Source organism: Serinus canaria, chromosome 4 (genome assembly GCF_022539315.1).
Source record: "Serinus canaria isolate serCan28SL12 chromosome 4, serCan2020, whole genome shotgun sequence".
In the NCBI taxonomy this organism is placed as follows: Eukaryota; Metazoa; Chordata; class Aves; order Passeriformes; family Fringillidae; genus Serinus; species Serinus canaria.
Window position 1 is genome coordinate 14,189,695 of NC_066317.1, and position 17,903 is coordinate 14,207,597.

General features: G+C 38.4%; 1 long non-coding RNA gene across 1 annotated transcript in view; it reads right to left on the bottom strand.

The window, feature by feature from the left end:
* Window positions 1–1,250: 1,250 nt before the first annotated feature.
* LOC108961200 (uncharacterized) overlaps window positions 1,251–17,903 on the bottom strand; it is a 57,581-nt gene continuing 40,928 nt past the window's right edge. Inside the window, exons 4-7 of the long non-coding RNA XR_001989376.3 lie at window positions 12,726–12,916; window positions 11,888–11,988; window positions 3,871–3,915; window positions 1,251–1,511 (exon numbers count right to left, since the gene is read on the bottom strand). This is a non-coding gene — a long non-coding RNA (uncharacterized LOC108961200). The remainder of the gene's footprint in view (window positions 1,512–3,870; window positions 3,916–11,887; window positions 11,989–12,725; window positions 12,917–17,903) is intronic.

Genomic DNA, 17,903 nt, shown 5'->3' on the forward strand with positions numbered 1-17,903 from the left:
TGTGATCATGAAAGCCTTGAACTTACCCTAAGAACAGAAAATGTCCACTGAAAAACCCTACATATGAATACTGTAACTTCTTTTCCCAAATTTATTTTCCAATAAAGTCACGTCTTGGATTTTCTCTGAAGTAAACTCTGGTAGATTTTTTTTTACCAAATGATCAGTGAACTAGCAAAAAATAATCATGTGTTATGCATAGTTTCACTGAACAGCAAGACCTAAAGGGTCTGGACACAAAAACTGTACTTGGATCAGGTTCCAGTTTGTCCATATTTCTCTCTGAAAAATGTGAAAGATAAATCCATGGTTCTGGAGCCTTAGAAAGGCAAACTGAAAAGCTGAGGCTATTTAGTGAGTGCTGGGAAGCTTACATATTTGAATGGGGGGAGGCATATAATAACTCTGTATCAAAACAAGTTTTAGGAGCAACCAAGATGATACTATTAGGAAGGAGTATAGCTCTCCCTGGAATCATAGTCATCCTAAGCTGTGTGTTAAAAGTAAGAAGAGAACCCAGAAGGAATGCAAAAGGGGATTGATTAGGAGGAAGAATTATGCCCTGGAGGTTAAAAGATACAGAACTGAAACAAGAATGGCCAAAAGCTGTGTTAAACCAGACCCAGACTTTACTCTTCATTTCATTTCAGTTCCCTGCAGAGCTCTTCAGCTTTGCAAACAAAAATTGAACAAGGAGAAAAATTCTCATCCTATGTCTTTTCCAAGGAGCATGCTAACACTGAATAGAGAGATGTGTTGGTGGCTTTAAACAACACCTCACACACCTGAGAGCACATTCCTTGGTATTGAGAAGTGCTAAAACCAAGGTTACTGTCCCAATATTCCTTGTGCTTTCTCCCTTTGCCAGAATCTGCACCACCGAATATTTTGGAAGGACATCATCAGGGGGCTTGTTCTATTTGCTAGAGTATCAATAAACAAATCTGAACACAAGCCCTCTGGCATGCCATTCAGAAAGATAGGCTGCACAGGACTTGCATGTGGCATGCTGTTTCAAGGAGATAATTTGAGACTGAAATATTGTTTTACATGTCTGGCAGGTGACACACCCTGACTTCATACCCATAGGGGCTCTCTCAGAATGAATCTATGGGTATGGGCAGAATTAATTGTTATTCAATTGCTCTAAGACACTAATAAAAGCTTTGCCACTGAAAGTATTAATTTAAAATTTTATCCTTTATTTTCTCTTAAGTGTTTTCAAATTATATTGTAAGTCCTAGTTAAGGGAAAACAGATTAGTAGACTGAAAGCCTTGATAAACCATGAGCAAAAAGAGAAGCTACCACTATTGATATTGCATATTATTTCTATAATATTGTGCAACAAGATCTTCATCTTGCTCTTGTTTGATCTGCTGGGTGTGTCCTCAAGCTTCCAGCATGGTTGTAAATATTCTTAAGGAAGGACCAGCACTTCAGCAGCTTCTGTGGTATAAGCACAGCTTCTTCTGCCCTGGTTCTTGTCTGTAATGTGCTCTTTCTTCATGTCTGAAAGAATAGTGGATTAAAGTGAACTAGAACTATAAAACGTGCTTTGTAAACAGCTTCATTTCAACAATGCTCCTCATAATGTTAAAGAATAGGATTAAGGGTTTGTTTTTCTTTATTTTGTTTGGGTGTTTTGGGGTGTTGTTTTTTATGAAAAGGATGAGCTTCTGAAATGATCATGCAAACAGATTAGATAGATTTTCCAGCACATCTGCCCTTGCTGAGCTCCTGTTTCTCTGAGATCCATATAAAATTTGACTGTTTTTTTTCCCCTTTATTTTCTGCCCTTAAATATTGTAAATCAAACACTCAACACATTCAAAACATATCAGTCCTTTGAATCTTCCTGGAAGACTCCCTACTGTGCTCTCTGAATTTTTAAGCCTTTCAGCCTCTCATATGACAAGTGTGTTTGTTTCCAATGGACACGTGCACAGCACCGTCTGTCGGATTTTCCCCAGCGCTGTCGCTCACAGTGAACTTCAGCTTTGCATCAACTTCTTTTTGAACATGGGAGTGTTCAGGTCTTTCTCAATGAGTCCTGGAGCCATAATTTCTGCACTGGAAGAAAAAATGAAAATTTCTGCAGCCCCTTGGTTAATCTTTGCTCACATTGAGCTTTGCTTGCAGGCTGGAGTCACCAAGGCAGGCAGTGTGGTTTTTGTTTCAGCCTAGCTCTGTGTGCTTTCTCTAGTGATCCAGCCACGTCAAACACTTCCTTCTGAGGGGGGAGAGCTGGAATTTCCCAGGTGCCTCACAAAACATTTAATGAAGTGTGTAGCACAACCATTTCATTACAACATATTGTGTGCTTTTGCCTTTAATAACTGCATTCCTCATCTAAGATGTCTCTATAGCTCTCAAAAATGAATTACAGTGGTATTATTTTTCTCAGAATATATTTTTCCATGACAAGAATAGCACTTTCCTAAACTATTGTATTTATTAGCAACCTGTTACCCTCTGACACTACTGTCATTTTCATCAGCTTGATAAAGTGAGTATCATTTAAAATCTCTTTTAAAATTATTGAACCAGTTTTAGTGTTTCCTTTTTTATTTCTTTCTTTCTTTTTTTTTTTTTTTTTTAATTCTGATTGGATGGTAGTCAAAAAATCAGATTAGCTTGAGGGTGAAATCATTTCTTGTGGTGGTACAGAGGAATCACAGTCTTCTGAAGAACAGGCTGAATTAGCAGGTGTTGTCCACCTCCAAGCCACAGTATGAAGCTCTGTGCTGCTCTATTGCTTCAGCTTCAGGAAGAGCTGCTGCTTTTGCTTCTTTGCTCCTTAACTGCTTTTGCACATTCCTTTCATCTACTGCCCTTTCCTGGCCACTAAAGATGTGAAGTTATAGATCAAGATTGTATATAGATGGGGAAAAAAAACTTGTTACTTTACTTTGTTCATGGCTAATGAATTTTACCCTGTTAGAGGGATACTGTCAAATCACAGAATGATCTGGGTTGGAACAGACCTTAGAGATCATCCAGTTCTGTCCCCACCCTGCTGTGGGCAGGGATATCTTTCACTTGCTCAGGCTGGTTTTGAACGCTTCCAGGACTGGGGATCCACAGTTTCTCTGGGCAGCCTGTTTCAGTGCCTCACCACCCTCACAGTACAGAATTTCTTCCTAATATTTAATCTAAACCTACACCCTTTCAGTGAAGCCCATGTCCCTTGTCCTGCCACTATCTGCTCTTGTGAATAGTTCCTCTCTATCTTTCTTGGAGGCTCCTAATGATGGCATCAGGGAATTTATCCTTTAAAAGAGAAAACAAAACATAAAAAACCTGATTAATACATTGCCTCTCTGTGCCTTACAGTATCTCTGCCATAAGTAATCATTCTTAATTTAATAAGCAAGTTTTTTAAAACAGTTAAATAGTTACTGGTGGACAGAGCTGTGAATTAGTTACCACTGGCACCTCTTAGCTAGGCTGTGGAATTAAAGGCAAGGAGATTGAACTGCCTTTTGATCCGAAAGTCATCCTTCTGAAATATGCTCTTACATCTTTGGAGAAATCTTGTGTGACCTAGTTGCAGTGGACAGGGGTGGGATGCAAACTACTTCCAAAGAGGTCCTTTCAGTTCAATCCCCTGTAATGAGAGTCGTTATGAAAAGCCTCACCCACTGTGGAACTCAAAGGAGTTGAAGAGTTGAGATCAAAATAATTTCATTTCTCTTATAGTTGCCCAAAATTCTCAGAACAAACGACTTATTTTTTTAAACTCTGGCTTTATTGTCCATATCTTAATTCTGTCCTTGGAGCAGTCACCAGCAATTCTGATTGAAAAAAAGCTGTATCAAAAGCAATATGCAATTAGCCTGAGAGCAAATTTTGTGCATTGCTATCATACCTGAATATTTTCATACTTTCTGCTGATGTCTCTCTCAGTTAATTCCTGCAATTGAAGGAAAGAACCACAAACTTAGATTGTTTCTGATCATTAAGAATCAAAGAATTATGTCAATCAAATAAAGAAAGAAAAGAAAGAAAAGAAAGAAAGAAAGAAAGAAGAAAGAAAGAAAGAAAGAAAGAAAGAAAGAAAGAAAGAAAGAAAGAAAGAAAGAAAGAAAGAAAGAAGAGAAAGAAAGAAAGAACGAAAGAAAGAAAGAAAGAAAGAAGAAAGAAAGAAAGAAGAAACGAAAGAAAGAAAGAAAGAAAGAAAGAAAGAAAGAAAGAAAGAAGAAAGAAAGAAAGAAAGAAGAAAGAACAGAAAGAAAGAAAGAAAGAAGAAAGAAAGAAAGAAAGAAAGAGAAATCCAGCTGTGTACACTGTTTCCCCGTGCAAGTCAGAGACAAGGGGGATGTGAAAGCACTGGAGCATTCCACATCTACCAACAACTATGAACTTGCTGAATGGATGGTGCACATCAACTAGAAATTAGCATGTCTTGAGACAAATAGGCAGGAACTGCAGGAAACAGCAGCTTTTTCACTTGCAGGGATGGAGATAACAAAGCTGAAACAGATTTCTATAAATCATAAATAAATATGATAATATCTGGGAGATCTGTGCATATTTCTAACCATTTGTTTGAATGCTTTGTAAAAACTGAAACTAAACCAAAAATAACCCAGTTTCTGAATATCAAATAGAGCCAGTCCAGCAAATGAGAAAATTGCTGAAATTCATCTGAAGGTTGTGGATTTCAGCAAGGGAGTGATGGAAGGGAAACCTGATCCAGAAAGAAAGCTTAGTAGGAGTATAAAAATGGATCTGAGCACTTCTTCTCTATAATCATGACACAACTATTAAAAAATTATTTCTTTATATTTAATTTTTTTTTCCAAAATGGAGTTGCATCTTTATTTTCCCTTTCCCTATGTTAAATTCCTTGCTTTTCCTCAATGAAGTACTTTTTTCACACTGCTTTTGATCTGGCATGGATCAGCACTTCAATGTTTTTTAATCCGAATTCGGCATCCTGAGTGCTTTGCCAAAGGTGCTTGACACTCCTCTGCAAATCTCATGGTATCTAATACTGAATCTCCCCCCTCATTTGTGACCTGAGTCCAGAGAAGCTCTACTGGAAACTAGAGAATATGAAGCCAATATTTCCATGTATTTCAAATAAGATAAAGGTAAATTTCCATTTTAATGTAAATGTAACCTTGCCCTCTGCCCCTCCCCCCAAACCCTGAAACCAGCAAAGAATAAAATAGCAGAGGAGTTGATCTGAAGAGTTACATCAGTCAAATGGTTCTCCAAAGCAAGGGAGTAGCTCAAATACAATTTTAGCACCTCTGCCTTTCAGAACTCAGTTGGATGTAATGTCTACATCAAGGAACTGACAGAATGAAGCTAACTGGTGTGAAAAAAATCCACTCCTTCTGAAGAAGCTTCTAAATACCAGTTGTCTAAATCTATTGATAAGCAGGGATGCATTATTAATGAAGCCTGCAGCCTGCCTAGTGCTGCTCAGATGGTTCAAGCATTTAGTAGGAAATATTTCTGTGAAGTGCTGCACAGAATAATGACAGTGTCTGTCTTAAATCGAACAAATGACTGTAGCAAGCTCTGGGGAGGCTCAGAGCAAGCAGATGCTTTCCAAGTGAAAGGCAGTGGGGTACCACCTGCTGTAGGCAGGCAGGCAGGAACAGTCCACTAAATATTGACTTGTTAATAATTCAAGACAACAGGAACCCCTAGCTCTTCATGGATGGCACTGCCCCTTCATCATGTGGCTTTTCATCACCCTAATGAGCTACTTGAAGAATCAGACACTGAAATGTCTTGCAGATATTCCCCAAAGGCTGGAATTCAAGCTGCCATTATTCTGAATAAGAAGTTTTTGGCAGTACACAAAATCAAGAGAATTTTAAAAATGGCAGGATCGGTGCTTTAGCTAAATATTGCTGTTTGCTGTGTAGTGACTCAGTCTGCAGCTTGTACAGCTCCTGGGGCAGAATGTCTGCCTTTTGTGACGTTTCTGTGGCTAAGAATAACTGACATTCCAGTTTATTAAGGGTGTATCGATAGTTTTATTTGCAACAAAGAAAATCTACAGGAGATTACTTGCAACATAGATTCTCAGTCAATACTCTCTAAAAATGTATTAGTATGTGAGACCCTCCACAATTCCTACCTTCATCATGGATGTAAAAGCAGCATTTTCAAATGAAGGCTTCTCAACTGAAATATTTGAAATTGAATAAACCGTTAAAAATTAATAACCCCTCAAAAGTCAGCAAGGCTTCGATGCAGATTTTGTGAGCTTCTTGGTTTGCTATCAACAGCAGTTTGTCCTGCTGTAGCACTGCAGTTTATGATGAAATTCAGGAGCTCCTGTGTTTGTAGTACATATCCTGGTGATTGGTGCTGTTGCTTCTCTTCAAGATGCAACATTAAAAGAACCTTCCCATTCATTCCCTGGTTTTGAGTCAAGATGTTTTTCTCCCCCAAATATGTAATTTATTTTTATTTTTAATTTTGAAATTATGTTTCTTATTTGCATGATTTTCCCAGGTGTCAGAGGGTTATCCCTTAGCTACCTGACTTTGCAAACTTCACTGGATATTTTGCTGTACTTGATCAAGCTAAGCTTCACTTCACTTAATAATTCTAAGTGAGATATGGTAGGCTCTTTCATAAAGCAAGTGATTATCTGTGAGGAACTTAACCCTGGGTAACTTAAAACTACATCATATTCACAAGTGTTGCTATGGAGTGCTTCCTCTGTGTCACAGCCAAAGTATCTTGTATCTTGAAAGTATCTTGTGGCTTTCCAGCACTGAGCACAAAGCTTTACCTGGAAGAGCCAGGAGTGAGTGTGACTTTCTCTGCTGCACTGCCAAGCTACTGCTTATGGCTTCCCAATTTTTTGGTTGTCTTTATGCCTTCACAAAGTTTAAATTAATCAGGACTTAGAAAATTATCTGGGCTCTCTTGTGCAGCTGCCATTGCTACACTGAGGTAAATATTTCTCTTCCTCCTGCCTCAAAAATGCAATTGCTTCTGCTACATAAAACTCCTGCACTTTGTATGCAAAGGAGAAGCAATATAAGCTTTTACTGAAGTTGGTTATTTTTTGTTGCTTAGACAAAAACCTGTTTTACAACAGATCAGTTGTCTGATCAGACATTATTGCTAGAGAGTATAATTTCTTCTGCAGCTTAAAAATCTCTCTATCCTGCTTGCTAGTTTTGGGATAAACCTGAAATGCCAAAGCATTGGCCTGCTGGAGTGTCCTAGACGTCTCAATCAATTTTGCTTAGTGGAGATTACTGGTACTTCTAAAAATGATGTATATTCCCTGTAACTTCAGATAAGATAAAGACTAAAAAATGTCAAAACTTCTCATGAACAGATACATGTAAAACCAGAAACAGATGAGTATTTGTATTATGTAGGTGTCTGCAAAACTTGAAGATACTGGCAGATGAGAATACCAATTCTTATATATTTGCTTGCATGTTCATTTTTCATGCAGAATATGGGGAGTCTGATTCAAAACTTTTGGAGGTGGCCAGAGGTGCTAGTATTTTGTAATTTAATTATTTTTTTTAAATTGCAAAAAACCAAGTATTTAAAAGCCAAGATCAGGCTTTAGACTACAGGAGAGTACAACCAGGTAACAGTAGGTCACAGACCCATGTAAGAAAGGGAGTTAGCTGGTACTTTCTCAGAGTTCATTTTCTTTGTGGGAACAGCTGTTGCCTTCCTGTCCTTCCTCCTCAAACTTGAGCCAACAGATCGGAATTAAAGCCCATTAGTAGGCTGCAATATACCTAATTTTTATCCCAACCTCTTTCCCTCCTGGGCAAGAAGAGAAGTTGTGTTTGTCATAATGGCAAGGATAAGTGATCATATAGGTTCCATGGACAATTTGAACATTTAGTGATATTCAGCTAAACAGAGAGATAAAGCAGTTTAGAACTGAATGTTTTTACTTTATGCTAATAAATCCAGATGTACAAAACACAGGTGAGGAGCTGTATGGCCAACTATCATTTATGGTGAACCAGCTGGCGCCTGCACAGAGGTGTCTGGATACATCCTGCCTTTGCAGACAGAAAAGCAAAGGAAAAAATGGCAAGAAGTTTTCAAGTCAGAGACTGAAAATTTTGTCCCCAATTTTACTTTCAAATAGATGTTACTTTCAAGGTATATGACTACAAAGTGGCACCTACATGTTTTTCTTGCCTACAATGGTATTACTAAACATTGATCACTTTCCTGCTTTCTAAATTAAGTGGTAGGATAACCAGCAATCTGGTTTTCTCAAAATACTGCTATGTGTTGTCACATCCTGAGATGTCAACAGAATATGTGACACTGTGGAGGAGCTCTGTGCATGCAGTTTGCATGTTTCAATATGCTGCACGAGTAGGAGCAATAAATTGCCGAATTCCTCACCAACACTGCCAAGCAGACAGGATTTAAGGAGGAGAACATAATAGTGTGATTCAGGAGTGCCTTTGATCATGAGAAGCTTAAGCTTTTGAAATATCTTGCAACTGGCTAGCTTAGAATGAAATTTTTAAAGGCTGCAATGATCTTAAAGCCTTCAAAGGTGTGCTTTCTGTCAAAAATGGCTGTGATTGCTCTGCTGTGTGAGGCTTTGCTAACAGGAGAAATGCTTGCCTGCTACGTCAACATTAGCATGTCTGAATGCCAGAAAAATGCAGTCAGTAAATGAGTTTAAATGGCCATTGAGCTCTGTAGCCCTGCCAGGGCCCCATCAGTGCAGCACCAGCACCAGACAATATGTTGGGGTAGATGCTGCAAGGGTCTGGGAGAAAGCACAGCTGGCAGACAAGACTCTGGCCAGCGCTGAATATCTGTTTGGAATCAGAAATTCCATAGGCTGCACCATAATTAAGTCTGAACTAGACATTTCTTGAAATGTTTCCCTGTGTTCTTAACCAAGTAGAAAGTAAAGCTTTCATTTTCCAATTGCTTTAGTATGATCAGAAACAACACTCCAAAAATCTCTACCAAAACATCAGAGGAATCCCAACACACTCTTTGCAAAAGGCTGAAAGGGGAACAGAGTAAAATATGCCTTTTTATTAATTCAAACTTCTTCTGTGATTAAAATTGTAACTAGTTTTCCTCTACAAAACCAATTTTGCTTCATCTGCTGTTACTCTTGTGAGTGCTCCTTTGACAGAGGAGAAAAAAATTGGTGGGAATTCTGCATTGTGGCAGTGCATGAGATTGCATCTCCTTGGTGACACTTGCTGCCCTGTCAGAGACTACAGTTGCTGCTCCATTTTAAAAGTTTCTATCCTGCCCTTCCTCACATCTCTGCTGATTTTATTACTTTTGTTTCTCTCTGAAGAGAGACTCGTGCTACAGGATGCAGTGGGTTAGGAATGTGTATATTCAGTGCCACCTCTTAATCTGATCTCCTTTTATCGTCAGTTATCTGGACTCTCCAACTCCAAAATCAAAAATATAATCAGAATTTACGCTACCAGTCATACGAACAATTCAGATATGTTGACTAACAGGCTGAGGGGATTTAAAATGGAAAAGGACTGAGCTGTTCCACTGCCATAGCTGGAAGTACAGCTCAACCTGTTAATAATCTGCCTGTGTCCGTATCCTACTGCTGATTCGTTCTTATGGTCTTGGTCCCTTCCTCTCTTCCTCTCTCAGCCTTCCAGGTTTAGGGCCTCATTTAAATTATTTCCATGGACTGAATTGATTGAGCTGAAATGCACAGTAAGATGAGAATCTGAATTGCTAGCTGAAGAAATTAATCACTAAGAGTGAAATGCAGTCCTGCTGTAAGAACTCATTGGGAGGGAGTTTTGAAAGGATTCTCTGGAAGAGCTACCTACTCTTGTATTAGGACTCTTGAACAATGCAGATAAAACCATGTAGATGGAAATTTAAAGTCTCAATTAAGTTAGAATATTTATGTTCAAATTAACTTTTTTTCCCATATTTGTTAAACTGTAAGAATTATTGGATCTCTTCTTTTTTCAAGTAAGCAAAATGAAGCAAGGAAGTTATGTGGACTAAAATTCTTGGTACCTAGATGTTCTGTGTAACAGCTTTTACCGGCACGAGGCTCTTACCTTGTTCAGCTTTGCAAGAGTGTAATGTGAGGAAAACATGCCAGATACTACTGCACCCATAAGGAAACAGACCTTCAGAGCCTTTCAGCCTTGGTTTGCTGAGCAGCAGAAGTATATGGATGTAGAGAGAGCAGGAAGCCATTTCCACACAGGTTTTTGTCAAGGGAGCAAGAGTGGAGGGTGTGATGCAGAATAAGCAACACACAGAATACATTAGCTCTGACTATAGATGCATGGATTTTATCATCTGTGGTGTTACAGCAGTAATGGTCTAAAGACAGAAATGAGGCAAGGCTTTAGGAAAAAGTAATCTTCCATACAGAGCAGCTTTCAGGTGCATGGATCTCTTCCTAATACTTCTATAACAAGGTAGAACTGTTACCCACTGCAGGAAGGGCTGGAGCCCTGAGAGCTGCCGGCTAGTGGGGAACACCCTCCTCTAGTAAGGCAAGCTTTCATCCACAAAGACGAGGAAACAGCAAATCAGGACCAGGAGTCTTCCATGCAAATAGGAAACTAAAGTTCTTGGAAAGCTGATAAATGCCAGGATGTAAACTTTATTAAAAATCATTTACATTTAAAACATTTTTAAAATCTTAGGAGATTTCTGTTTACAGTAACTATGCATTTTAGTGTAATTGGTTATTCCATCACCTCAAAGTCATGCTGTTTTGGTTTGAGAAATGCTGTTTCCTGCTCTAGAAAATGACTGTTCTCTTTTCCAATCATTAGCAAATCACTGCCTTACTGGCACCTTCCCCCTCTTGCTTTTCACCAACTGATTGGTTGCAAACTACCTTATAATGCAGTGGGAAACTTGTGGGCACACAAAAACATGTGGAGTACACTTTTCATTATACAATATTCTGAGCCCATTATCAGTCTTGTTATATTAGACCTGAGATCACATTATGTTAATTCTCTCTGTTTCATTTTCTTTTTTTTTTTCTTCAGCTTTTGCTCGGGACTGTCACTTGAAGGCAACTTTCAGAAGTGACAGGATGTTTCTTTCAATGAACTGATCTTTCCAAATGATCTTGTTTAACATTATTCTTCCTTCCCTTAGCAATATTCACTATTTGATACTACCTTTAACAGTATGCTGAGAAAGAAAGTTTTAATAATAAGGCAATTGGTCAGTGAGAACACGGCCATGGTATTTAACCTGGTTCCATGTTCTGTTATAAAATACTCTCACCAGGAGAAATAACCTTATTCCTTTTTTTTCTGATTTTCCTTTTAGAGAACTAGTGCATTTTTAAGTACATCTTAAATAAGTTTGTAATTTTTGGCATCTTAAGGTGCCAGAGCAGAGAAATGAACCATAAATGAGAAACATCAAAAGTAACTTAGAATTTTTTTAATATTAAAGCGATGAATCACAGGCCAAATTAACAAGTAAAGGAACCTGGCTATAATGAAATCTTTTTTTCTAACATAACACTTCATTATAAAGGGAGTTTTTCTATAATAGTAGCAAGTGTAATTACATTTTTATATATAATTAGGACATTATTATCATTTCACCATATCAAAGTTCATTATAAGACATCTCCAATGCATTTTTCATAGAGCAAAAATAAAAAGAGAACAGGGGTCCTTCAATTAAAGTGGTATAAGGACATCCACAGAGACTGAGGGAAGCTGATCAAACAGCTTAGCCCAAAAGGGACCAGGTGGAAACTCAATGCTTCTCTGGCACAGAGAATTTGTGGTTTTACATATCCTACTTGTTATTAATTATACTCTTCACCCCTCTCATCTGCCACTACATTGTTTGAGAGACAAAAATTCTTTTAAAGTTGTAAACCAATGGAACTGAATATGGAAGATATGAAATACCTGTATTCTGTGAATCTGAGTCTTGAGATCTCCTCTACCATCTTGTGCATGTGGCTGTTATGCCCAGGAAGGTACATCTCTGTCACCAGCAGGACAGGCAGCTGGAATGCATGGGAAGTGATCAATTTCCTAGATTAGTTTCAAAGTGTTTAAGTACTCTTTATTTTCTAGTTTGAAAAATAATTGGACCCTTTCCTCTTTCAAGAATCCCTTTCTTCCTTAGTAAGGTGAGGATTAAGGAGATGGCACAAGAACAGTCAAATATCATGTTGGTTATTAGATTGTATATTCCTCAAACACTGACAAAACTATGCATTGTTTGATTATGCCCTGCTCACTTTCCTACTCCTGTAGGACTTTGTTTGCTGATGCCCCCAAATACACAAATCCCTCTATGTTTTTTAATCAACCTAAGTGGTGTGTTCTCTTCCACCTACAAAACGCATGTTAAATTTCTCTGGCAGAGCAGTGGATGGACAGTGCTTAATTTTGAATTAGCATTAGACTGAGAGTGTTACCTGCCATTTACCTGTTGGTCTAAAAGCAGGAGATAGGTAGGTTAAATCACAAATAAAGTAGGAAGTGGAGCATTTCTAGTCTTGTTTCATGCAACACATTTCAGGCCTGCCTTTTGGAGAATACTTCCTATTCATTTCTGGATCTGGCAGAGGCTGGAGGTGAAACCCCATCCCACGCTGCCAACAGCCCTGACTGCCCACAGCCCTTTGGGCTGACAGGGAAATGCACCAGCCCTGCAGGGCTGAGAACAAGCTCAGTCCTTTAGAGCAGCATAACACAGGTATAGCATCCCTAAATTAAAACAGATGCATGTTCTTACCTTTCATTTCTTCATTTTTTACTTTTTCCTTTCTTTTCTCTCCTTGCTACTTCCATTGTTTCCATTTAGTTTGGGATTATCTCCTGTTTTCCTCTTCTCACTTCCTCTGGACCCAAGACCCTTCTACACAGCCATCTATGGGCATCTATATTATCCCCATGACTTTGCCAGATATCACCAAGATTTTTTTCCTGTCAGGACAAAAGTTAAATTAGTTCAATTGTTAAAAAATGGGATAGCATTTTTAGGGATCTGCCAGTTCTCTCCTCAAAGGAGAAAAGACTGAGATGACAAGAAAGGGATGACAAAATCTGCAGACCACCTATGTACACATGTAGACAACTTCTGTAAGTATCTATAAGTAACCACAGGTCTCCACTAACCTCACAGTTGTCTTTCAGGCTCTCTGTAACAGCATAAATGACTTTTGAAACAGGTCTAGAAGGAAAAGAATGTGGGGCCTCAGCTTCGGGTTATGTTTTGTCTTTTAGTCTCTGACACCAGGGCCTTTGTAAAGCTTTTAATTCCTGCTGCTTTCAAAATTACAGAGAGCCTCCCTTCCTTATTTACCAAATCAGCAAAAACACAATCATGAAAACATTGGCTGCTATGTAGTGCCACGTGAGTGGGGTTTGGATGATTGAGGAAATTAAAAACCAATGAACTAAACAGACTGTGTTTACTGAGGGACTTCTTTTAACTGCCCAAAAGAAGGAAAGCTGTCACTTCATCTTAGCAGTATCTGGTGAAAATCAGGAGAAGGACATTTTTAATGTATCATACCATATAAAGAGTCACATGTTATGTAAATTTCCTTTTTTATTAATCACATGGAGCTCAATTACTTTGTTGCACTCACAGCCAGGAAGAAAATGGTGATGTGGAAAACTACCAAGCTTCCTAAACTGCTGCTCTGCCTTTTCTCCACAGCACTCTTTGCCTTTTAGAGTGGCTTCATTCTTTGAAAAAATAAAATAATAATTTTTAGAAAAAAAAAAAGTTATAAAAATGATTTTGTAAGGAGCAAAAGTATGTTAAACCAGCCACGAGAAAAGGAAAATGAAATATCTTATCTTTATATTTTTTTATTTCTGAGAGATTAAGGCAACAGGTGATGTTTATGATAAATCTATGAAGTGTTTGTAACTGGATGTTGTGAGGCTCTGCTGCAGCCTGTGCAGCCAAAGCCAAACAATCCCATTACTGTAATGCTGGTCCTCACTGCAGGGCCCACTGCCCCACGTTCATCAAAGCACTGGTCGTGGCTGCAGGACTTCAGCTTGGAGTGATCCATGCCTGGAAAGCCCAGAGAATGAACAAAGTAGGCTCTTGTCTGTTTGAGAGGCTTTAGATATGCCCATAACCTCTCACCACTGCAGAGCCTGACTTCCAAAGTATTTACGCAGCAGCTACTCGACCTTTGGCCTCTCCTCTATAAGATTTTTTTTTTTGCACTCACATAGATACTTGGTGCAGCACTGTGAATTTCTGGTGCAGGAGTGCTGAGCTAGAGGAAATCAAATCTCAAAGATCTCAGTAAGATGCTGAGAGTCCAGTTTCTTCCACTGAAACTTTTAACACTTGGACTTCTACCTGATATGATTTGAGTTTAGTTTTCTGACACAACTCTTCTTGGCTGCAGCTGGGAGAGGCCAATACCTTAAGGATAATGAAGAAGCAAAGGAGGAGAACAAAAAGAGAAAATATGGACCTGGGCATCCAAAATGCAAGGGGCCTAAAATGAAGACCTAAAAAAATGTTTAGGCAAAACTTCTGTCTTGGTTTTTCCTCCCTGTAAAGTAAGGATTTTAATATCTACATCCCTCAAAAACTGATTTTAGGAATTTTAGTATTTGTTCAAGTCCTGAAGAAATCTTGTCTCTTTAATTAAATTATTGGGAAGAAAATGAGTTTGGTGTTAACACAATTCTGCCTTTCTTTTTTCTAGAGAGATACTCCTGTCCCTAGCAAAAGTTCCATATTGCACTTGAAATGTGGCAGGTAGGAAAACAGCGTGAACTATTGCCTATGGGAGCTTCTCACACACAAATATTAACACAGCTCTCTGCAAACATAGGCAGGTATCCATGACTTTTTTTATACTTACATCATATTGTGGAACTTTTCTTTATGATCAGGAGTGTTAGAAGAATTTTATTTCAGCAAAAGTGTGATTCTGTTGAACTTTTCATAAACCTTGATAAACTTTTCATGAACTTTAATTTGGAGGAACAGGCCTCTAGTTGTTCCTAAAGCCACAGCTTCTGGTGTATCCATCCTCAGGAGCTACTCTGTGCAGGGAGGGTAGGATGGATATGGGAAAGGAGCAGCAGAGAGCACTGATTGTTGTTTTGACCACTAGTTAAACCTTATTTCTGGCATCAGTTTCAGGCAATTAAATTTCCATTCCATTTTTTTTTTTATCAGTCTTGATCTTTACACAGTCTCAAGATCATAGTAAGTGACTTCTGTTTTTGGAGAAGAGAAGGTACCTTTTAAATTCTTTAAGGCCAGCTATCCCTACTATTGGTATTCTCCTTTCCTAGGAACACATTTCAGTATGAACTTACACTTTTAAAGTTGAAACTAATGTGTTTCTAGAGATTGCTTCTCTTGGGGTACCCATTCTTTCTCTTGCTGCCCAGTACAGCCAATCCACCAGTGCCCAGCAAAAGAGGCTTTTCTCAGAAGATTCCCAAACATGGTACAACATTTCCTCAGTTATTATATATGACAATCAATCCATAAAACAAACATAGAAGAAGAAATACAATTGGTCAAAGTGAAATACTCACCTTGGAACAAATTGAGAGATTACTGAGAGGTGCTTCAAGGACTGTAATGTCCATCAGTTGTACTGAACTAAATAAAATGAGTACTGGAACTAAATACAATGATTGTAATAGAACTAAATAAAACTAACTAAATAAAATTATTCACCTGATGCATTACATTTTATCAGTTAAGCAAGTGGAAAAACTCGGTGAAGAGACACAGCCCTTGATTTGGATTAGCAGCATAATAATAGGCAGGATCTGGTGAAAAAATGACAAAATCCATTTGTGTAGAGAAGTTAATTTAAACAGGATGGTACTGAGATAAGCTGAGTAACAGATGCCTGCAATTGAGGAAATCATATCTGAATTGACTGGAACAGCACAGACTGTCTCCCACCCAGGAAATTTTGTATTAAGCAAGCAACTGTTAACCTTAATGACCACACTGCAAATGGAAGGCTGAGAGACGATGCGGATTAAATTTTCTGTAGAAGAATAGTGATGCTGCCAGCCAAATGTGCTAAGAAGGCTCCTTGAGATAAATCTCCTGGTGATCAGCATGCTCAGGTCTAGACATCTGAAGTCAGCAGAAACTCAAGGTAGGTCATGTCTGCAACATCCTTTTGCTTCTACAAGCAAGCAAAGGAAGCATACCTAAAGTAAGGGAAAAACAAGAGAAGCAATGACTGCCTGCAGTGTTCTACAGGGCTCACTTGCTCTCTGACAGGAGGGTTCCCTAAATCTGGAAAGGCTAAAGGGACATGACAGCCACCCATACCTGAAGTGTGCTTTCCTCCTTGTGGGGAAGAGCAGGATGAGAGACTTTTAATATCTCTAAGTTGTCTGAACTAAATTGTTCAGACAACTTAGAGCATTTAAGGTGTCAGCGGAACAAAGATGCAATGTGGACACAACTGCTTCATCTGGGTGCATGCTGTGTGTCACCCTGGAGCAGATGACTGGCTGTTCCATGCACAAATGCAGGATTCAGAAGGTAGAGACAGACAAAAGATGTGATGCAAACGAGAAAGTGTCTGGAATGATGCTGCTCCAAAAAGGACACCAGGCAGCTTTCATATAAAAACTGCTGCTATCAACAGCATGCAAATTATGAAAGTAATGAATTGGCTTTTATAATGCAAAATTTGGTCAGTTCAGTTTTGCCATTTGATAATTGCAATTCAGTTTGAAAATAAGTGTAACTAGCCAGAACTTTTCTTAAAACCAGTAGGAGGTGACATCAAAAAATTTTCAATGCATGCAGTTGAAATATCTATGTTAACTTTATGCCCCAATTTAGATTAATTGAACAAGGTAAAGATTATGGTTGAGCCTTGAAAACAGCAGAGTTTGTAGTAAAATATTTCAAAAATTTTCAACCTGCAAGAAGTACAAAAGACTTGTACTTGTGTAAAGTCTCCAAATCTATCAACAGACAGTTTTAAAAGCAGATAGAAACATCCAAAGATGAGAACAAGAAACAACTGAATATTTATTGGTCTGTCAGTCTGGCCAAACATCAGGAGCAAAGGACCCCATGTACACAGTGAGTTCAAAGAATAAGAATTGTCCTGGTAACTCCTCCTAAGACCCAGGCCATTGAAAACCTGATCTCTGAAAAACAAAACCAGCTCTCAGATAGAATTGTGAGTGCTCTGGAGTCAGCACATGCTGGCCAGATATCACCCAGGTTAGCAGTAACCTGAGAAGGGATTTTTCCCATTACCAAAGCAAAAGCTGCCAAATCTGTGTTTCTTTCAGGTGTCCAATGCATAAGAAAAATATCTAAGCAGAAAAAAACCCAAAGAAATCAGCAACAAAGTGCATGAGGTGTTGTATCTAAAAAGGAGGTCTGGACAGATTATTCCACTGTCTATTTGCAGCCTTGCATTCTGTAAGAAATGTTTGGTTCTCCACAGTAAAACTGTTTGTGTATATTTTATTGTAACTGTAGATTTGTAATTATCATAATCCATGGAGCCAAGCTGACATCTCTTAATTACATTTTTTTCCCCAAGTTATCTGAACAAGTGTGGCAGTGCTGTTTAGATTAGGTTTCTCTGTTTCACCAGGATATTTTAGAACAATGTGATTATGCATAGTTGCACCTAGCTACTACTATCATGACAAGTACAGAAGTTAAATTATGAAGCAAACGTAAGCTTTGAAGAAATTTTTATTTAATCTGTATTCCCCTGTTTCATCTGCTCATCCATCCAGCACAATCTGCATCATTATTAACCACACCATATTTCTAAAAAAGGAGTATAAAAAGTAAGACATCTGTGTTATAGCATTAATATATTCAAAGGTTTTTACTTTCATCTTCCAGGCATTAACAGTATGTAAGTGCAATGTAGGCGCAACTTACAGCATCGCTGAGATACCACGAGAAAAACGC